This window comes from Sebastes umbrosus, chromosome 21 (genome assembly GCF_015220745.1).
Source record: "Sebastes umbrosus isolate fSebUmb1 chromosome 21, fSebUmb1.pri, whole genome shotgun sequence".
Classification (NCBI taxonomy): Eukaryota; Metazoa; Chordata; class Actinopteri; order Perciformes; family Sebastidae; genus Sebastes; species Sebastes umbrosus.
The window spans coordinates 20365465-20379227 of record NC_051289.1 but is presented as its reverse complement, the minus strand read 5'-3'; the positions used below and the strand labels follow the sequence as shown (position 1 = coordinate 20379227).

At 39.5% G+C, this 13763-nt stretch overlaps 1 protein-coding gene across 3 annotated transcripts in view; it reads right to left on the bottom strand.

The window, feature by feature from the left end:
- Positions 1–11764, bottom strand: part of LOC119480373 (matrix metalloproteinase-16-like) — a 167393-nt gene extending 155629 nt beyond the window's left edge. For all 3 annotated transcript variants that reach the window (XM_037756529.1, XM_037756527.1, XM_037756528.1), the window contains exon 1: positions 11580–11764. The gene's annotated coding sequence lies outside the window, so the exon portion shown is untranslated. The remainder of the gene's footprint in view (positions 1–11579) is intronic.
- Positions 11765–13763: the final 1999 nt, after the last annotated feature.

Sequence of the window (13763 nt, the reverse complement as noted above, 5' to 3'; positions counted from 1 at the left end):
GCTTCCGATTGCCACTATTTGCGTCAAAAATCACACTCATTCTCTGAGTCATAACTCAATCAAATCCACACATACAGACTTGATACACATATCATTAGCTCTAGTGTGACTCATTATCTCTGAATACACACCCATAAATTGCTTAAAAAAATCACAGCGATCAGACGCTCTTTGAGAATCATCACGTTTCCTTCAGTATCAACATAATGCAGCGATAGTCGTCTGCACATCTATGGAATCACTGCAAATGGGAAATACTATATAGCCAATTCAGCATACTTTTAATGACACCAATTTGCAAAAATGGGGGGGTGTAGTTGTCAAACTTTGAAAACCTCTGATCAATACGGTATAATGGATAAGATGCAGTTTGTTTATTATAGAATGTGTTGTTTTTGTATTGTAGTGTTTTAACAAGTACATTTTTTAATGTTGAATAAATGTTAAAAAGCTGAAACAAGGCTTTGGTGTTCAAATTTCAAGTTCAAAGACTTTATCTGCCTTTGAAAATCAATACAGATCAGAATAAAGTTGCCTTGAATTTTAAAATCTAACGACATTAGAATCTACAAAGGCTCCCGGGTGAACCATTAAACCCAACAAAACACAATATATCAAACACTGGGGTTTTATAACGTATGCAACAGCACTTTTTTTTCCTCCCCTTTGACTTATCGCGGTTCATTGTGATATGCTGAGCTGCGTTTATGTGAGGTGGGTAGTAACGAGAATACTGTTCGAGCAAGAAGTTTCTCCAAACAAAAGCCTCAGAGGAATTCTCCTTGTGTCCTTGAGAGGTATCATGGAGTGTGACTCAAGGACTTTTTATTCCTCCTCCGCTCCCTCATTTCACCCTTCTCCTCCTCCTCCCTTCCATGCCTCTCTCTCTTTCTCCCTCCCGTCTTCTCTCCGTCTCCCACCATCTCTCGGCCGCCGGAGGGGGGTCTCTCCACGCTCTGATTGGTTTTATTGGCAGCGGTTCAGTCGAGGAGGATGCCGGCGTGGCTCTCGATGTCGTGCTTGATGAAGATGGATCAGCACATAACATTAGGCAAAGCAGTTTTCTTTTCTATCTCATTAAAAAGACAACATTTGATGAGAATAGGAACATCGTCCGGACTCGGAGAGATTCATGTTGGGTTATTCATCTCCTAACATTGTTTTATATGAAGGCTTGTAGTCGGGCGGCGTGCTTTTAAGAAAGCGCTGCAGTCACGCCTGTCACGCCACTACTGCCGCCTTAAATGAATTTCCGTGTATATATTTTATTAAAGGGACACTTTTACATGTGGCACGCATCCACGTGTCTCCTTTTCTAGCGTCAGCAAGGGAAGCAGAGCAATAGCTGTCATGATGAATAAACAAGCCTTTGCAGAGCTACAGAAAATGGTTTGCATGCCATATAATGTGACAGAGAAACTCTCAGACTTAAGAAATATGGAAAGACATTTTGCATTTTGTCCATAGCTCAGAGGAATGAAATGAAATCTCTGCTTTGCTCTGTCTACTACTAATATTTATATTGAAATCAATAAATAAATTAAAGGAATTTATTATAACATCCATATGTACGAAAGTTACTTAAAGGTGCAGTGTGTAGGATCTGGGGGTATCTAGCAGTGAGGTTGCAGATTACAACCAACTGAAGCCTCTCCCGTGTGCCAAGCATGTAGGAGAACTACGGTGGCCAACACAAAGACACCAATGGCGGCGATGGCAGCGAGTAACGGGCTACCTGTTTGTCTACCTGCCAACCTGTTCACACTCTGCCCGTGCACTCATTGCATGTCACCAGAGGCTTCCAAAAGGGACGGACTGTCAGTGTTGCTGACTAGATTTAGGGATTTTTGAAGCTGGTGCTGCTAGCTACTTTCATTGGAAAAGAGTTGGCAACACTAGCCTTTTCGTTTATATAACTTTTCAAATCTGGTCAACTTCTGCTAGTTTCTCAGCATTACCGACCTGACCTTTAACTTTACGTAAGTTAAGTTACGCAGTGTACTTAACATAACTTACTTAACTACGTTACAGAGGTACTTATTTGAACCCAAACCACGATCTTTTTCCTAACTCTAAGAAGTATTGTTGCCTAAACCTAACCAAGTTTTTTCCTGTAAATATGGAAGTTTATTTTGAAAAGACAGCGTATGCATGCAACAAGCGAAAACTGACAAATGCAAAACTGACACTGGGGGCGGCTGGAGCTCAGTGGTGTCGTCCTTTAACCGCAAGGTTGGCAGTTTGACCCCGGCTCCTACTGTCTGCATATCAAAGTGTCCTTGAGCGAGACATTAAACCCCAAGTTGCTCCCTGGGTGCTTCATAGCAGCCCGCTGCTCCTAGATGCTTGGGATGGGTTAAATGCAGAGGTCAAATTTTGTGTATGTACCTGTACGTATATGACAAATGAAATACAGTTTAAGTTTAGAGGGGTATGTAGAGCGTATTTGATGAGTTTGGAGTGAGAATGTGTTAAAAATGTATATATATTTTTTTTTATTTACAGATAAAAGGAAAAGTAATATTAATTTTAGCTTTAGCTAAGGCTATCTCACCAGGTAACTCTTGCTTTAGGTGTGTAGCATCAGCCAGCCTGCCTTGTTGCAATGGCAGTTCATTTATGGCATAATATTTTTTGTGTCATAAACAGACGCCGAAAAGTCAGCTAACCCTCTTAACTCCATTTTGACCAAATATATAACTTTGTCAGGCAGCATTGTGGTCAGTAATGTAACTCAACTTGATCTTCTGTTGGGTTTGACTTGGACTTGACCCACTTTTGACTCGGTCCGCACAAGATCGGACCTGTCTGACTTGAACTGACATTTGACCAGGTAAAGAAGGAAAGAAAAGAAAAGAAAAGATGAGGCAGGTGAGAGACAAATAGCATGACATTTTAGCTATCTGCGAGATGTGGCCAAAGCGGCAGACGGCAGCAGCGTGGAAGCCAAAGCAAGGCTGTGAGGGTGTCTGGCATTTAATGACAGAGTGGGAGGGGCCCTGTCCTTTACAAGGTGTGGGACGCAGGTTCAAATTGTGTTACTGCGCTGCGATTGACGGAAAGACGTCCACCACCCACTAAGAGGCTGAGATGAAGAGAGAGAAAGAAGGGAGAGTTCACCACCCACAACAAATTGATGTTAGGCTGCGCAACATCACTCAAAATCCCATGAAAGGAAGACAGGAAGTTGTCTGTTGTGATTGCACACATCCTATATGCCTTGGAACAACATTCCCGTTAACAAGCGTTTGCACTGCGACCTACGGTTTTTCTGCTTATTGACGCTTCGATTTAAGAGTTTTCGAAATAGTCAACTCAAGCAGCTTTTATATAAGTCTCAATAAAAGCCTCCGGTTTTTCCTGTCAGTGGGTGATGCTGAGGCGCAGGCCGTCAATAAAGAGGCTGAGAGAACCAGCACGGAGAATAGCATCCACCACCCACTGAGGCTCCGCAGGAACGCAGCTATTCTAGTGCAACAATCAACAGCTATTTAAAGACTGTAGCGCACCGAGTGTGGGTTCAAGTCCTTGTGAAGGTAGACAGTAGAAAACAACATTTGATTGTTGTTTGCTGCACAGGACAACAGGTATAAATAAAAAGGAGGAGAACGTGTGATTATTAGCCCCAGATATACATGAAATCCTTGTTTTTCTGCCTTAAAACTATATTGTAAAGGAGGGTATTGATATACTGTTAAGAAGGAAAAGATTCCGTGTGGCTGTATCGAGCGAAATGCATGCGTGTTGCCTGATCATTAACATTAATTAAGACTAATTTCGTTCCCAGCGAGTTGAAGTGCATCCGTGGCCATGGCAACCCACTCCCAAATGGTGAGCGGCGGTGCGGCCCGCTGTCTCTCCACTTCCTCCGGCAGTCATTGTGATTTGTGGAGCAATTACCACACAGCTAGAGGAGAAGGAGCACTTCAGCGAGACAAGTCGGTGTCCCGCCTAATGCGTGACATCCTCGCGGTGCCTGCTATAGCGCGCGCACTCACTCACGGATGGTGAGGACGACCCGAGTCTGGAGTGGAAATTAAACCACACGTTATGTGTCAGGTGAAGCTGGAAGAGAGGCGGAAGAGTTTGCTTTGGGGTTAGGAGATATTGTTTCACGAGTGTCATGGAAAAGAAGGGCGCCGGAGCTGAGATATGAAATGAAAAGTCAAGCTGAGAGTGTGTTGGTTTACTAACTGGGATTTAAAAATAGCACAGCGGCTCAGCGAACAGTGCCCTGGAACAATAGCTAAATCAGAGTGGCAGTGTGTGGGAAAGATCTCTCATCCTCCCAACACCAAAACAAGGTTTATTTTTGCCCTCGAAACAAACTCGATTTCAATCGAAACCTCCTAATACATCTATCTCCCTAACATCATCATAACTAGGTCTTAACGGCCCTTCTTTATTTTCATGATCTATCGCAGCAGGGGGTTGTTGTGTAGCAAGATGAGGTGGATTAATTAAAATATACTCACACTGATCAGTGTCCACCCTGAGACTGACAAGTTAGTGGGTGAATGCTTAGTAGCAGTGTCTTGCAAGATATCATTTACATTACTGATGTTGTGGTTTCAGTCCAATTTCTCTTTTTCTTTGTTCTAAAAAGGTTAAATACCTCACTCACCTCATTCATTTATTTATTTCAAATGAATTTCTCATGGTCACACGGTGTCTCCAGGATTGCATTGTACCCAAACGCAAAGTGATTTCATCCCTACTCATCATATTAAGCCCCCTGGGGGCAGCCTTTTGCATAGTATCTTGACATTGAAGGTTCGCGCGTGGTTAACGTTGTGAAATGGTGGAACGTGGCGGTTAGGTTTAGGCAGCATAACCACTTAGTTAGGGTTAGAAAAAACATCATGGTTTTGTAACAGAACGTAAGCTACAGACGTAACGTCATGTGACTCGGTGGCATAGCGTCGTCAGTAAAAATCACTCAACTTTTGGTTTCACACGGGACACGAACATCGCGTCAAAATAAAATCCTGTGTTTGTTTGTCCCATCCACCACCGCTCCCACGCGCCCTTAGCGGACTTCTTGCTCTTAAATATTACGTCCGTTGCTCTGCATCTAATAATGATGCGGACGGGTTTACATTGGAGTTAGCCTGGTGCCTCTCATGCAAACGCTAAAGGGTGCCTTGTGCGTAGATATCAAGACGCCAAGAGCCACTACCCATGTGAGTGAGACCAGGCTGCCAAACAAGAGTCTACTGCCATGCTAGCAGCTGTGTGAGGCTGTATTTAAGCACAGTGTTGCTTTGAGCAACATCAGCATGCTAACCATGGACTGTATATAAGAAACGGATGTAGTCATCGTGACATCCCCCATCGGTTTGTGGACTACGGTTTTGAAGCCTCAAGTTCGGCATTTTTTCCATCGCCATCTTGGTTTTTGGCCGCCACTGTCTTAGTTATTTGCAAGTTTAAGACACCTCCGCACTGGCTTCACTTTTCAGACCGGGAGGTTGGCCAGTGATGCTAACATGCTCACAACGACAATGCTAACGTGCTGATGTTTAGCTCGTACAGGTGTAGTTGATTTTGGTAGCATGCTAACATTTGTTGATACAAATAGCTAAGGCTAATGGATGTTTCATTAGTTTTGCAGATATTTGGCCAAATTGAAATTTTTACCTGATGATGGTGCGAGATGAGGGGATCACCACATTATTACAATTCATACTGAATAGGATTGTAGGAAACTTCCTGGGAAATTAGGAGATTTTAAGGGCAATCCATCAAACAGTTGGCGGGGATTTTTACTATAAAACAACAAATGTCAACCTTAAGTCAATAGGATTCATCCTACAGGGACCATGAATGTCTGGACCAAATTTCCTGACAACCCATCTTGATATTTCAGCATGGACCACCATGGTGAACTGACCGACCGACCGACCAACCAACCGACCAACCAACATGGCCACCCTTCGAGCCATGTGCGGCTAAAAAGCCAGTCTTGGATACAGCCTTGTACACTGTACCGTGCCACATCTTCTACTTAAAGTCTGAGCCACAAAAAAAAGTTTTGAGTCAAGCTCAATTTGTAGTAATGGTACAGAATCATGTTCGACCACAGCTTCAGTGTTACATCCCTACAGTAAATAATCACAGGGTCTCTTGGGTGCACTCCAAAGTGAGGTACGTCTGTACTCTGCTGACTACGCTAGTACACTAGAGTACACTACAAGGGTACGTTTAACTCCATGGGGATTTAAAAGGAGCACTCTGCAGGACTTTCTGCTTATGACATAAGAACTTGATGAATTCATTCTTCGACTAGAACAGATGCGCTGGGAGGTGGGGTGGGGGTTTACATGCACTCATACGGATATCACCGCCTCAGCAAATACAGCGTGTGATTGAAATTTTTTTTGTTTAATAAATGTATTATTCAGGATTTACCCGCAATATTAAAGTCAAAATTGTCCCTGTGAGGATATTTATTGTGCATGTCCTATATACATATGTAGAGAAAAATAAATAGGTGGTGAAGATCATTGCATAAACAACTCTTGTGATCCCAATTAATCAAATAGACAACCTTAACTTTAATGTCTTCATACGTTAGAAGTGAGAACCAACAACATAATCATTCAGAGGAATCACCTCGGTTGACTTCTCTTTTTTCAAACCTTGCCCACGGGCTCGGAAACTATTTTCTAATTATTCAGTAGAAGTCTGTAAACTGTATTAATTAACATACAGCACTGACAGTTTACAAAACACACTGATGTTAATGACTTCTCAGCTTCATGACTTCTATTTTTACGTGTTATGTTGCACATATGTTTTTTCCCTTCAGTATCAATGCACTATTTTTATACATATTGTGTACTTTCAGGCATTCACATGCCATATAATGTGGATTAGCTCCATGACAGCATATGCAATGTTAGTGGAGAATTCACTGGGGATTGGACATGCGGGGTGCAAACAGATCTAATGTATTACAGTATGTATCATGGCTACCAGCTGCCCTGAGCCGACCCACAGGGAGCGTTATTTGTTGTCATCATGAGCCTTTAACAGCCTCGGGCTAAAGCTTCTTTTCAGCCATGTATGAAAAGTGACATCAGGCTGTCAGCTGAGTCCCCTGAGGCACCAAGACAAAATGTCCATGGCGGAGCCTTTACCAACACAAGACCTGTTTAACTAGTGTGCTGGGTCAGAAAGTGGGTTAGCAACAAACTGGAGGCCAGTGTGGGCAGCTCAGTGTGGATTAATACTGCCATCTTGTGGTTGAAGAGTGAATTTGAGTGAACTGAGGACACCATGTATACAATTTTTATCTGAACAAAATAAGGGGAGTGTTTGGTTTTGCATTTTGAAACAACAGAACAAACATTCACAAACGTCCCCAATAATAACATTCTAGGTACAAAGAAACTAAACAAACCTAATATCAATATAAAATAAGTCAGTATAGATACAGGAAAAACATATTATATACAAAAAATAGATAAATAAGTAAAAAGAATAGACAAGTAAAAAATGTAATTAAATTAAAAACAATAAAATAAAATAAAATCTATTTATATATATATATATATGCAGATATATATATATATACTGTATACATATATACATACATACACATATATACACACGCAGTATATACACAAAAAAAGTCTGTAGTCACTTCTTGTTATGTTAAAGGGACAATCCGCCAATTTTTTAAATGAAGACCAGTTTACTCTTCATCATTTGTCCTGCTCAGCCTGTGAAAACAGTTGTATAATGTCTGCTGTGGCTCTGGAGGAGATTTGTAAAGTCAGAGAAAATAACCCTGACGATGTCATTGTGATGTCACCGGGGTTATCTTGGCTTGGGCTTGGATAATGCTTTACAAACTTGAACAGAAAGCCTATGTTACATACTGGAGGGAAGGAGCAAAGAGTATAGAAGCAAAGAGACGAAACGCCAGGTGTTGTTTTGACAATAGCTTAAGCCATTTTGGACTGAAAACGTTTATATTTATAAGATTTTATTGTTCAACTCAGGCCATTTCGGTAGAATACAAATAATTTTGTTTTACTTTTGAACGCCACTTTGTAGGCGAACGTTTTACTGCCGTCTGGTTGTCACTTTCAGTCCCAAATGGCGGAAGCGCAGCTTTGCTGCTGAGCGCTGATATTGTAATAGAACAAACAATTGACTTTAACTTCTTGGCAATATACGTTCTTTGGACGGAGTTTGAAAGACATGGGGAGGAGGGCTTCAATGAAAGATGCTACTGTGTTGTATTATGGGAAGTGTATTGTTTTTGGAGTCTGACCCAATAGGGCATAAAAGACTATTCTTTTCTACTTTATGGAAGTATAGTACTAAATTGAGAGTGCCCCTTTAATGCGCTGCTCAGTTTAAACAAATCAGAACCAGAATCCAGTTTATTGCCAAGTAGGTTTTCAGCATATTAGACAAGAAAAATTAATATAGAATAGAAAAAATACATTAAAAAATACTATTTTAAAATATAAAAACATGGATGTTGACAGGTTACCAATACGGCATAATAATAGCCTGCTTTAAATTCAATTATAAAACTGTTCTGAATCTAGAGTGCCTATTAAAAAGAATAATAACATTTTACCAAAATAGGTCAAGTTCCTTACTTTTAATCATCACACAATACAACAAATATGAAGCCTATTTAGAAATACTGTCAGAAACCCTTTACACTTTACACAAGCCACGCAATAATCTGTGTTTGTTATGGTCTAATCTATCTTCTCCAGGCTGTCTACGGACATGATCAAAAGTAGCTTTAAAGTGTGAGTTGTTTATGTTGACAAGCGTTTCCTAAGCAAGTGTATTATATTAATTTTTAATCAAAAGGGAAGTTTCACATATACTTGAAGCTCACTTATAGACTTGCCATTTCATCAGATTTAGCAGAGTTGCATCAGTTTGGTCTGAAATTATCTGTTATTGGTTCATCATTAAAATCCTTAAAGCAATACTATATTACGTACATATGTGTTCAGTGTGTGACCGTTTGGGTTTTGTCACCTCAGTGTGAATCATGGAGAAAAAGTGCAGAACCACCAGGGCTTAATGTTATATAGATATGCAAGCTTACTGTAGGCCTATGTATGTACAGTGGGTGTATGTAAACGTAAATGTAATAATTCAACTTTTTTTCGTCACACATTGTTTTTTGTACACAGCACAGCACACAGTGAAATTTACCCTCTGCATTTAACCAATCCTAGTATTACGAGCAGTGGGCAGCTACTATATAGCGCCCCGGGAGCAGTTTGGGGGTCCGGTGCCCTGCTCAAGGGCAGCCCGGCAGTGCCCAGGCGGTGAACTGGCACCTCTCCAGCTACCAGTCCACAGTCCGTTCCATGTTACTGCCGCCCAAATATACTGTAACTAAACTGTTCGGTCTGTTTATGTTATAATATTTTAAGTTATTTAATTAATTAAATAACTAATTAATAATAATAAATAATAATCAAATAAAAAACCAATAAAATAATAAATACATATATAAATAAAACAAAAAACAATAACATAATAAATACATAATAAATAAATAATAATAAAATAAAATAAAATAAATTATTTTCTCTTCATTTTGTTGTTTATGTAATGATGCTTAAATGCATTACCTCATATTAAGCTCTTTGAGTTGCCTCCGTGTTTGAAAGATGATATACAAGGGTCATTTATTTGCAGTTGGCAAGTCACATTGATCTCTGTTGCAGCAGTAGAGCAGCCTACATTATCATGATTTGTGGGATTTCCAGCTTTATAAAATGAAAACAAGCAAGACATAATTAACTCTTGAAAAATAAAAGCTTCAAAATCAGCTCTAGTGACCTTTTTTCTGGCTTTAGAGTTCATGTTTTGTTTATTTACCAAGGTAATACATATAAAATAATAAGCTGGTGGAACGAGATGTTGTGTAAAAGCTAGCAATTTAATTTTCCATTAAAAAATCCATTCCATTATCCTTAGAACATTTTAAAAGGAAATTATCATCACATTTAATTAATGATGTCTTGTTATCTTTTGATATGTTTAGATACATTTTCTTATTTTCTGTACCGTTTTTTGTATGTATTTCATCGTTTTTATTGGATTGTTTTCCACTGTTTGGTTAGGTTTTTCTGCACATTTTGTATATTTATTGTTGTTGTTGTTTAACTTTTGTTGTATTTTTAAAATTATGTTAGTTTAGATCTTTCTTCCTTTTTTGTTATTGATTTTTTTTCTCCTGTGGTTGGGAGGAGGTCCTTTGTTTAAATAAGCCTGTGGCTTCTTAACCTCTCCTGACACAGTTCTTGTTTTTTTTTTTCATTGACTGGATTTTGTACAGTTTTATATATGCGCAAATAAATAAAATGAAATAAAATAAAAATAAATTATGTCGGGGTGTGATTATTCAAAACAATAAAGCTAAAAAGGTGAAAAAGCTAGTCATAGTCGGCGGTGAGGGAGGGGAGAGAAGAAACGTAGAGGTTCTGTAACTCACTGTAGCAATCAATTGAAATCCCACCGCCAGCGGACCAGCCAAAGGAGCAGACGATTACTTCCAGTATTTATAGTGCTGCCTTGATTCCTTTGTATCAGACACGGTGGTAAACATATTAATATGACTGTCCACTAACGGATGTGGATTGTGTAGACACCGTTAAACAATATCCATGGCGATACAACAAATCTATTGCTGTTTATAGAGATGATACAGGCAGATTTAAAACCCATCCTGAGCTGCACAGCATGCTGGGAAACCACGTGTGACGTATAAACAAAGCATATATACTAATAAACAGCAAGTATTGGTATTTATATGAGCTTTGAACGAGTAAACTGTAGTCTGAACTATCGTCTAAATGCAAACAATACAGTGATAAAGCTCTTATTGACGATAAAAACGTAATTTTTGTGGCTAGCACGGCTGACTGGATATCAAAGATGATGTAGGTGTCAAGAGAGAAATCCGTCTGCATGCGGGCCACAAAGATCTTACACTAAAGCAAATATAACAAGTCGTTACGTTACAACAGCTAGTCATAAATAGACAGTAAGTTGATGGTGGCTTCATCCAGTGGGCTGGACGTCTGTTAGTTTTATTTCATAAGCCATAAAACAGCTTTTTTACCTTTAATGATATAGTATTGAAAAAGGGAGAGATATCGGACATGGTTGGTCAGACTCGAACACCTGATCGCTATGGCAACGACTGAACCCCCACACATGGGGCGCCCAGGTAAAAATGTTACTCTGATAAACTGCACTTCGAGTGATATGACCGAACTACTAAATTAAACACCTTCTTTAAGCTAAGTTACGAAATAAAGTGCACTGACATGTCAACACACACTACTGGAACAACATCACTCCGTCCCCATAGTTACCACAGAGCCCCAATCATCCAAAGATGACCAACAACACATAAAAGGTGGAACAAGGAGTATTATAGGACATAAATTAAATAACCTGCCACTTTATCAGCTCACTAAAGCATCACAAAGGCAGCCAACACTGACATGTAAAGACAATATGAACTCCACAGCAGCTACAGACTTAGCTAGCACACACAATGATTAGCTGCTACTCACAAGTATTCTCTGAAGTCCTCCAGGTTCAACTTCTCTGGTGGTTCATCCTCAGTGCAGCATATAACCAGTTCACTCGGCTTCTCTGTCCCACTATAACCAGTCCACTCAGGCCCTTGTCCGACCGCACTCGAGCTGAAACGCGCTCTGCTGTCACACCTGTGGAGGGGAGGGGTCGCCAGTTCACCATTTAGTATTTAAGCATCACCCACAATGCACCTGTTGGTTTACTAATAAGGGTGTAGGGGTGTAATTAGGGTCACTTACCATACATACCATATGACACGATAATACCATAATACTTTATTGTCAGACAGGTCTGAAATGTGTTTTGCATCACAGCAGCTCCATTTGCAACATCACAGAAAGGACAAAGACAAGAAACAAGGATATGTATATTTAAACATTACAATCACAGGAGACGATATTCAGGGCCCTTCAAAGTACATTTGATCTGGGATTAGGCTCCATATTTAGTTTTAGGATTGACTGGTGTACTGTGGCGGTACTGAGTTCCCCAGACTTTAGTTGTTCAGTCAGAAGACTGAAAAACTGTTCCCATCCACATAATAATATAAAATAAAATGCCTTCTTAATAATAATAATGAACAAATGCCTCTATATTAACAAACAATTAAGGAAACTGAAATATTGGTTTGTGTTTTTCCTTTTACCCTCCTTTAAAGTCTTCCCAAATAAAATACACTAAAAGAAATGGGTATAAAGGGTTTCATTGAAAATCAACAAATGAATAGAATACAAAAATACAGCCTGCAGGCGTTAGGCTATTGTAAGGCAAGCCAGCTGTTGCACAAATAGTACCTAATCGTCCCAGTGCAGGTAACCTAATTGGTTGGCACTTAACTTGTTTCCCCAACTAGGAGTCAACACTCTCAACAAACAAAACACAAAGATCACAGAATCCCAAAAGGGCCCAAAACAGACCAGAGTTTCTGGTAAAGTTGATAACACATGTTGCATTGAGTGAAGGAGAGATCAGAATGACCCTGGGTGTGCAGTTTCCCTCCTCTTTTAAGCCCTACAGAAAGGGCGTCGTTACACCCTGATTGGCCAAGAGGGGAATGCACCAAGCTGCTCTCAACTATCATTTAAGAGCCAGTCCCCACACCCTGCGCAACAGGTGAACTGAATAACCCTCTAATCACTCAGCAACTCAACCAAAAAACACCAGGGAAAAGGGAAACAACAGCAAGCACCAGAGAATTGGCAGCTGCCACAGTACGAAAGAGTGCTTCAGTCTAACCTTATTAAATCGTGGAACCCTGTATCTCCGATTTGATGGTAATAGTTAATATTCACTTTTCAAAACATGGTTGGGGTCAGAGACGATGGTGTTAGCCAGCCTTAATATGTTATTATGATAGGCTGATTCATAGAGTTTCTCAAGGGGTTGACCTACAATCTTTGAGCAGATTTTCATTTGGTGAAGCAGTTTTGACTTTAAAGTAGTGGACAAACTCTTGTACCATGTAGTATAACAATACTGTAGAACACTCATAATCACAGAAGTAAAAAAACAAAAGCTGCATGCTGGCCAAGTGGTGCAATGAACTGTAAATAAAGTAGTGTAATAGTATTTCAGTGTATAAATGAAGTATGCCGCTATACAGTATGAGTATGTATGAGTGTGTATGTATCAGATTGAAACAATTTGATGATGCATGTAGTCATGAGGTCATGTCGGTCATTCAGTTTACAGTAGTCTACAGTATTTTCTTGTTGTGTTATGTATTTTTAAAATAACACATATATATAACATATAAAGTGTGGCATTATATATTCAACGAATACAGTATTGTACATGGTGTGTATTTACCCTTGAATAAATGAATAAACTAAATATTAGACTTTGATAGAGCAACAGAATTATACTGGAATGCTGTGTTTAAATTGTATTTTCTGAATATGAAATAGTCCTGAAGTTTTTGTGGACTATCTGAATAAAAACAAAGAAATTGTTATTAATACACCTTGATTTTATAATGTCAGGTAAGAGCTTTGAGTCTCCGACATGTAGATTTCTCAGAAACTGTGAGATTTATTATTTATTTTATTTATTAGTTCAACTGAAGCTGACATTTGGAAATGGGTGGCACAATAAATATTGTGCACTCTCAGTGCATTGTGGAAAAGCTGCAGATTGTTGCCATTTGAGTTTTGAGAAAC